Source organism: Lactuca virosa, chromosome 2, assembly GCF_052849685.1.
Source record: "Lactuca virosa cultivar CGN04683 chromosome 2, Lactuca_virosa_CGN04683_v6, whole genome shotgun sequence".
Lineage (NCBI taxonomy): Eukaryota > Viridiplantae > Streptophyta > Magnoliopsida > Asterales > Asteraceae > Lactuca > Lactuca virosa.
This window is the reverse complement of record NC_136427.1, coordinates 292,588,704-292,598,698: the sequence shown is the minus strand read 5'-3', so window position 1 is coordinate 292,598,698 and position 9,995 is coordinate 292,588,704.

Sequence of the window (9,995 nt, the reverse complement as noted above, 5' to 3'; positions counted from 1 at the left end):
CAACTTTGACCCACAAAGGAGCTACTTATACTTGGAGTGAGAAGCATAAGGAAGCATTCGAGAAGCTAAAGAAGAAACTATGTGAAGCACCGATTCTTTCTCTACCCGATGGAGGTGAAGACTTCGCAGTGTATAGCGATGCGTCGGGAGTCGGGTTGGGATGTATTCTAACTCAAAGAGAAAAGGTGATAGCATATGTGTCTCGACAATAGAAAGAACATGAAAAGAACTACCTCACTTATGATTTGGAGTTGGTAGTGGTATTATTCGCCCTAAAGATATGGAGGCATTATCTTTATAGCACAAGGTGCAAACTTTTTACTGATCATAAGAGTGTTCAGTATCTCTTTATCAGAAAGAATTGAACATGAGGCAACGACGCTGGCTAGAGTTGAGAAGAAAAGGCCAAGAGCGTTGAGAATTAAAGTTGTCTCGACAATTGTGGAAAACATAAAGAAAGCTCAGGAGGAAGCTTCAGAGAAAAATGACCAAAAGGAAGAACGTTTGGGCAAAACGTTAGTGTTCGATATAAACGGTCAAGGACTGAAGGTATTCCAAGATAGGATTTGGGTACCTAATGTAATGCCCGTGTTTCTAGTCTAGGCATTAATATTGACATGATAGTCTAGGTTAACCTTTGTGACTCATTTTGAAGAAATGAAAAGGAATTATGTGAATATTATGTGTTTTATGTGTTTTATGCTTAATTATTATGGTTTAATTAATTAAGACTAAAAATGAGCGTCGAAAATAAATATTAGATAAAGCCGATATTTATTAAGAAAGTTGTAGTGGTCGTGACAAGGATTACCGATATATAAAGAATGCCGAAATCCGAGTTATAACGAAGAAGTTATGACTTGTCGAAGTTTCGCGACAAAACCAGCACGGTGCCGAATGTCGTAAAAAGTGAGTTTTTGATAAACTACTTTTTAGCCTTAGTGATCTAAACGAAAGTCGTAGTGTTCGTTAAACCGAGAGTAGGTATAAAAAGAACGCCTAAATCTGACTTCGTATGAAGAAGTTATGATTTTTCGAAGTTTCAGCTTAGCAGTAGACACCTAAAAACTCGAATTTTAGATCGAGTGATTTTTAGCCGACACGACCTAAACGATAATCGAAGGTCTCATAAATAGTAGTACAACGGTAAAAAGACAGACGAAAACGGACGTCGGATGAAGAAGTTATGAATTTTTAACGGATTTTCTGTCCCGGTCTGTTAAAAATAACAATATAAAAATTAAAGTCAAATTTAGCCGACGAAGTCTAAATGAAAGTTGTAGAGCGTAATTTTACCTACGCGTGCATATAAAGAACGTCAAAAACGGAGCTCGTATGCAAAAGTTATGGATTTTAGAAGTTTTGGCACGAAAATCGAGAAATATTGTCAAAACCGGGAAATTTCGCATACGTGGACTTCGGCCACGTCACCTTTGCTGCATGTGTGCCACGTGTCCGAAATATGCTAAGTCATCCGAAGCCGTGGAAGCATCCGAGGAGTGACGCGTGTGCAGGAGAGAGTCCGAACGCGTATTGCCTTGATTCATCCGAGCTTCGCAGGAGCCACGAGCCACCCACCTCGGACCCGGACTTCGGTCCAATCAGAACCCTCCAGCGAGGCCCTCGCATGCACAGCCCACGTGTGAGCCAGGTGTTGCCCTCTTCGGATCTTCTGCCGCGTGTCTCCTTCTCAGCCGTTGATCCTCGGTCTCGCAGCCTATAAATAGGAGGGTGTGAACCCTCCCGGCTAGAATTTAAGAATTGGGAATTTTGGCCCCTTTTTCAATATTTTGGCTATTTTCACATCCCCCGAAGCCCCGGTATCGATTATAACCCCCGGAATACGCCCCGAAGTGCCCGAAGTCCCGGAAAATTTATCTTTTCGGTTTTGAAGCCCGACCCTTCGCAGAGCCTGGTTTCTCAATAAAACACCCGGTTTTATTAGAAACGATCATTTTAGGAAACAAATTGCTGCCCGGTTTTCATTAAATCAAGTGAGTGTGTAGTCACTTTCACCTTACACATAGATATGAAGTATTTTATATAAAATACGTGCTATGTGAATATATATGTTGTTTGTTTATTTGAGAGGAATAATTTATACAGGTTTTTAAATAATGTAAACTGTATATGTATTTTTATCTACAAAAATGTTGGGTAAAACATCGGTAGATGAAATAGTGGGTGTGTGATGAAAGGTGAGTTGGATAGATGAGATGATCAGTGATATAGATCATGAGCTGAGAGTGAGTGGTGAAATATGAGAAAAGCCCTTACCCAAACGTTGGCGTGAGTGGTGCAATATGAGAAAAGCCCTTACCCAAACGTGGGCCCCCATCATTTAGCAGAGTATGGATGACAACCATGGACTATTCTAGACGGTCTGTGGAACACTAGCAGGCCCGCAACGTGTAGGTGTGTGAACTATATGTTCATCTGTTGTACTCTAAAAACCCATTGACATGTATTGCAGGGGGGAATACCTGTGAATAATATTGTCGATAAATGAGAGCTATGGACTTAGCACATGTTGAATAAACCTTGGCAGCTATGGACTTAGTGCCTGTTGTATAAACCCTGGTGATGAGGTGACTTCGTGCCTATTCCTTAGGATGAATTCTTAGGAAGGAGTGATAGTTGATTCTTAGGGTAAACCCTTAAGAAATAAATAAGATAATGGGGTTGGGGTAATTTGGTTGATTGTTGATGTTTAAGCATAATAAATTTATTTATTGTGGGTTGAAAACCCTATATGCTCACCAGGCTTCCAAGCCTGACCCACTCAGCTTTTTATATTACAGGTAGTGGACCCCGAGCATAGTTGGATGATGATGATGAGTGATTTTTGGATTATAGGCCAGTAGTTATAAATAACTGTTGTAAGGCTTATAATGTCTTGTTTATGCTTTTGATCTGTATCGGAACATGACATCCCGAGGTTTTGATATAAAAGGAAATTATATATTTCTTAAAGAAAGGTTTTGACAAACTTTTATCATGTTTTGTTTTGGAGACCAATTCTGCAACATCTTTTAAAAAGATTTCTCTGATTTTATTTTAAAAAGGATAAATTAAATCGGTCTTTTCTGGCCGAGAAATTAGGGGATGTCACACCTAACACGGGAGGAATAAGAAATCTTCTGATGGAAGAAGCTCACAAGACCATGTACTCGATTCATCCCGGTAGAACGAAAATGTATAGGGATCTGAAACCCTACTACTGGTGGCCGACGATGAAGCTCGATGTTGCTAAGTATGTGGCCGAGTGTATGACATGTGCGAGGGTTAAAGCATAACATCATAAACCGTATGGGAGTTTAGAACCTTTACCTGTACCTATGGGTAAATGGGAAGACATCACCATGGATTTTGTGACTAAACTGCCCAGAACGAAAAGCGGTCACAACATGATTTGGGTGGTCGTTGATCGGTTTACTAAAAGTGCGCATTTCATAGCAGCCAATGAAAAATGGTCTATGGATAAACTTGCAAATGCCTACGTAAAGGAGATAGTAAGACTTCACGGTGTTCCTTTAACGATTGTATCAGATCGTGATAGTCGTTTCACGTCAAGGTTTTGGAAAAGTCTTCAAGAGGAATTGGGTACAAAATTGTGTCTAAGTACAGCCTACCATCCGCAAACTGATGGTCAGAGCGAACGAACGATTCAAACATTGGAGGATATGCTAAGAGCATGTACCCTGGAATTCCAAGGTAACTAGGATGAACATTTACCTCTGGTAGAATTTTCTTACAATAATAGGTTTCACTCGAGCATCAAGATGGCACCTTATCACGCTTTGTATGGATAAAAGTGTCGAACGCCGTCATGTTGGCTTGAAGCGGGGGAAAAGCAGTTTATGGGACCCGAAATAGTTCATCAGATTGCTGAAGAGCTGAAAGTGATTAGGGAAAGAATGTTAGCAGCTCAAGATCGTCAAAAGAGCTATGCTAACAGGAAAAGAAAACCGATGACATTTGAAGTTGGAGATTCAGTTTTGTTTAAAGTCTCACCGTGGAAGGGACTTATAAGATTTGGTAAAAGAGGAAAGTTGAGTCCAAGGTTTATTGGACTGTTTAAAGTTCTTCCGAGGATTGGGAATCAAGCTAGAACTACCAGAAGAACTAGAAGGTATTCATAACACTTTTAACGTGTGTTATTTGAGGAAGTTCACGGGAGAAGTTCCCGACATAATTCCAATTTCTGAGTTAAGGTTGGATGAAAACAAGAGGTTAATCGAAGAACCCGAGGCAATCGTTGACCGTAAAACTAAGAAGTTGCGACGCTAGATGGTCGATTTAGTGCTTGTGCGATGGAAACATACAAATGGGCCAAATCTCACCTGGGAAACGGAGAGTGACATGATGAGTCGCTATCCGCATTTGTTTGTTGATGTATGATTCCGGGGACGGAATCATCCTAAGGGGGAGAGAATTGTAACGCCCGTGTTTCTGGGCTAAAGCATTAATGATGGTGTAATAGTCTAGTTCAACCTTTGTAACTCATTTTGAAGTAATAAAGAGGAATTATGTGAATATTATATGAATTATGTGCTTATTTACTTAATTATTATGATTTAATGAATTAAGGATAAAAATAATCATCGAAAATAAATATTAGATAAACCCGATATCTATGAATGAATTTGTAGTGGTCGAAACAAGGATTCCACAGATATAAAGAATACCGAAATCCGAGTTATAACGAGGAAGTTATGACCTCTCGAAGTTTCGCGACAGAACCGGCACGACGCTGTGTGACCTAAAAAGTGAATTTATGATAAAGTGCTTTTTAGCATTAGTGATATAAATGAAAGTCGTAGTATATGTTAAACCGAGAGCGTGCATAAAAAGAATGTCCAAATCTGACTTCGTATGAGGAAGTTATGATTTTTCTAAGTTTCGACTTAGCAGTATGTAGTCCGAAACTCAAATTTTAGATCGAGTGATTTTTAGCCGAAACAACCTAAACGAGAATGGAAGATCTCATTAATAGTAGTGCAACGGTAAAAAGACAGACAAAAACGGACGTCGGATGAAGAAGTTATGAATTATTAACGTACATTTCCTGTCCCAGCCTGTTAAAAATATAAATTTAAAAATTAATTCAAAATTAGCCGACGGAGTCTAAACGAAAGTTTACAGAATAGTCTCACCTACGCGTGGATATAAATAACGTCAAAAACGGAGTTCGTATGCGTAAGTTACGAAATTTTGAAGTTTGGAAAATGGGAGTACGCCCAACGTACTCATGTAAGTGACCCGGAGTCCGTCACCTTCCCTACTCCATTGCATGACAGCCACGTGTTCGTAGCCTTGACGCATCCGAAGTTATCCCTTCGTACACCCAACGTGCGAGTGTACGCCCAGCGAAGAGCCTTCCGAGGCAGTACGCCCCGCGTACCTAAGTATTACGCCCAACGTACTAAGGAGCTTCAGCCTCCTATAAATAGGACCCGAAGCCAGCCGAGTTAATGTTACCAAAATTACTCTTTCTCACCCTCTACTTTCCTTTTTGCTACACTAAATACCCCCAAGCCTATTATATCATCCTAGCATCGTAAGCAAGTCCCGAAGAGCCCGAAGATCCCGAGAAAAAGTTTCGAGCTGAAACTCTGTCCACGTGAAGCCCGGTTTTTGAGAAAACATCCCAGTTTCATCGGAAACGATTTTTTAAAGAAACGAAGTGTTGCCCGATTATCATTAAATCAAGTGAGTGTATAGTCACTTTCACCTTACACATAGATATGAAGTATTTTATATAAAATACGTGATATGTGTATATATATGTTGTTCGTTTATTTAAATGAATGTTGAATGAATGATTTATACATGTTTAAAATGATTTAAAATGTATATATATTTTATCTACAAATATGTTGGGTATAACATGGGTAGATGAAATAAGTTGATGTGTGATAAAATGATGAGAGACCTCGATATTGTTATTGTTTCAGTCATCTAGCGGAGTATAGATGACGACCACAAACTTTTCTACACAGTCCAGTGGAACGCTAGCAGGCTCGCAACCTGTAGGTGTTTGTGAACTTAGTGTCCAATGGTATACTCCATTTGTGACATCCCCATTTTCACGGCCAGAAAAGACCGATTTTGTTTATGCTTTATAAAAAAATCAGAGTACTTCTTTTAATAAAAATGTTGCGGAATTTGTTCCCAGAAAAACATGATAAATGTGTTATCAAAACATTTCCGAAGAAATGTATTTTATTCATTTAAAAATATTGGGATGCCATCGTCAATACAGAAACATAAGCATAAACAGAGCTTACATTCATTATCACTAGTGATTTATATCTCCTTAATCTCTTAGTGTAATGTAACTTCATATCGACACCTGTGATACAAATAAACTGAGTGGGTCAGGTTGGGAAACCTGGTGAGTACATAGGGTTTTCAACCCACAATAATATAATTATTATGTTTAAACATCAAACAATCAACCCAATTACCCATCCCCATTATCTTCTTTACTCTCAAGGATCTACCCTAAGAATCGACTATTCCTCGTTCATTCATTCCTTAGGATAATCCTAAGGAAACGGCACGAAATCCATCGTTGCCAAGGTTTACTCAACAGGCACTAAGTCGCATAGTCGCCAGGGTTTAGGCACTAAGTCTCATAGTCGCCAGGGTTTATACAACAGGCACTAAGTCGCATAGTCTCCAGGGTTTAGGCACTAAGTCTCATAGTCACCAAGGTTTATACAACAGGCACTAAGTCGCATAGTCGTTAAGGTTTAGGCACTAAGTCTCATAGTCGCCAGGGTTATCTCGTTTATCGACAGTATCGTTTCCGAGAATCCACTCGCAATACATGTCAATGGATTTTTAGAGTACAGCTGGTGAATACACAGTTCAAATACACCTACAGGTTGCGAGCATGCTAGTGTTCCACTGGACTGTCTAGAATAGTCCGTGGTTGTCATCCATACTCTGCTAGATGACGGGGCCAACCCTTGGGTAAGGCTTCTCTCATGGTTCACCTCTCACCCTTATCTCATGGTCTATATCACCTCTCATCATTTTGTTTTTGTCACACAACAACTATTTCATCTACCCATGTTTTACCCAACACATTTTGTAGATATAAAATACATATACAGTTTAAATCATTTAAAACATGTATAAAAATCTTTCACCCATCATAGACGGCAAGTATACAGACAATATGCATATTGTGCATGTAATTTATATTAAATACTTCATATCTATGTATAAGATGAAAGTAACTATGCACTCACCGGATAAGGTGGTGACTCGGTACTTGGACAGCGCTTCGTTAATCTTAAAACAATTTCCCTCGGACAAAACCTAGTATCATTACGACTAGAGTTTAGTCTAATATTAACCGAGACTAATTATTACTATTATATAAGCGTTAACACAATACTCTTCACCCACTATGTACAGACAGGGGCCAGCTATGAAACACCGGAGGGCAGGATCATTTTGGCATATAACACTTCTGAAACCAGCAACCCAAGCGGCCCTCCAAACCAGATTCCCCGTACCGCGAGTGGTTAAAACGATATTATAACGACACTTATATAAATCATAATAATAGACCAAATTCTCATTATAAGGTCCTAATAACATTACTATATTATAACATAAGCTATACAAAAGATAGGGTAGGCATAGCTCATTTACAGCGGGTTTTCTCGAAAACCGGGCTCTGCCGGAGTAGAGTTTCTGAGCCGAAAGGCTCTTTTCTTGGGGCTTCGGGAGCCTCGGGGCTTCCTTCGGGTGCTAGGGGGTTTACCTAGACTTTAGGGGGGGGGGGGGTTGATGGGTTTTGAGCATTCTAACACTTCCTAAGTGTACATGCAACCCTAATAACCTTGGGTCTATGTTTGTCTAATAATCATGCAAAGTTGAATTCCAAGGTTATATTCCTATCTAGCATACATGGGGAACATTTTTAACTTGAATAAAAGATAGAATAACTTACCTTGTTGTTGATTATGATCCTTGAAACCTTGTGAGCCTAGCACCCCAAGTGTGATGCCTCAAATGCTTCACACAACACCAAATGCAAAGGAGTAAACTTTGAGAGAATCTTACACTTGCAAAATCGGCTCTAGCCCTCTTGTTTCTTATGTGTAGCCTATTTTGGTGGAGAATGGGTTTCTTATATAGTGTTGACACATCTAGGGTTACACCATGTAAACCCTAATGTGTCATGACTCTTCATTTCCATGACACATGGGTTTGTAACTCCCATGGAGCATCCTATGGGTGGAACCCAACTTGATAATCCATGGAGCCTCTTAGCCCACTATATAAGATATGGAAGATTTACATAATCTACCCATATATTTAATTAGTTATCTTTTGATCACTTAATTAATTCTAAATTAATTCTTGATCAAACTAATTAAATAATATTATTAATATATTAGAACTTATAATATATTAATAAACCATAAGTGTTATTTCTCTCATTTTAGTTTATCCAATTGCATGGTGCCATGCAACCCAAATGGACCATGCCGGGTCGGGTCAAGTACATACCAGAAATAGTTATGGACTTAGACACCTTATCCAACAGTCTCCCACTTGGATAAGTCTAATAACTATAACTGCAATACTTCAGGAACCGATCGGCAATCGTAGCTCTTTCAAGGTCTCTCGGAACTGAGAAGATGATGATACGCCATTTAAGATAAGTGATCATATAATCCTCTGTTCTAGATATCAGCCGGACAAATACATGGAACAGTGTCTTACTTTGTGTCCAGCAGTTTGTTTCCCGATTTCCGATTTGTTTGACATAGAACTCAATTGAACACATCAACTTAGTTCTGACCGGGCCCGGTACATAGGTCAAAACAAAATCATCGAGGGGCCCAGATATCAGCTTCTAATCCAAGAAGGAACAGATAAACTTCGACTCATATGTTTGTTCTACTACTCATTGAATTATACACAAGAGCACGTTTTATAACATCGAGTTACCAATGCGTTTTCGTACAATTAATGCATAACCAACTCATAAGTAACAAATCATATATCTAGGTTTGAAGACTTATATGATATTACCGTCTCACGATCACTCGAGATAAATTCCATGAAGTGATTCCAGTGAGCGTGGGTTGAGTCTAATGCTCAGAACTTATGAGCACTCATGAGTGTTGTAGCCATGTCCAACAACTTAGACCTCTGCAACCAATCATGACAGTCTTGATTCATACCTACTTCCAACATATGACCGACTGTGGAGGTTCGAATAATATGATATACCAAACATAATTATTCTGGAAGTCAAAACATGCAAAAGAAATATAGTAAACGATCGACAAGAGATAGCAACACTTTACTCATAAATAAAACACCTTTTATTCATCATCTAATGTCAATTACACTTTACAAATTTCAAGGTTATCTAACTACTAAATCTAATATCATCCTTCAGCCCTATGCTCCGAGCATGCTGGAGATGCTTAACCCGAGTCAGTCCCTTCGTGAGGGGATCTGTTGGATTCTCATCCGATGATACCCTCTTTGCCACGAGGAGTCCTTCTTCTATTCGATGTCTGATGAAATGGTATTTTCTGTCGATGTGTCTGGATCTCCCGTGATCCCTTGGTTCCTTGGCTAAGGCAACTGCACTTTCACTATCACATAAAATTTCCATTGGCTCTTTAATAGCTGGTACAACTCCAAGGTCTCCAATGAAGTTCTTCAGCCATATCGCCTCCTTTGCTGCCTCGCTAGCTGCTATATACTCTGATTCGCAAGTTGAATCAACCACTGTCTCTTGTTTGGAACTCTTCCAAGAAATTGCTCCTCCGTTTAACGTAAAGACCCAGCCTGACTGAGAGCGGAAATTATCCCTATCAGTCTGAAAGCTAGCATCACTATACCCTACAACTCTCAAGTCTTCACTCCCACCGAGGGTAAGGACCCACTCCTTAGTCCTCCGTAGGTACTTGAGGATATTCTTTACCGCAGTCCAGTGTGCCTTGCCAGGG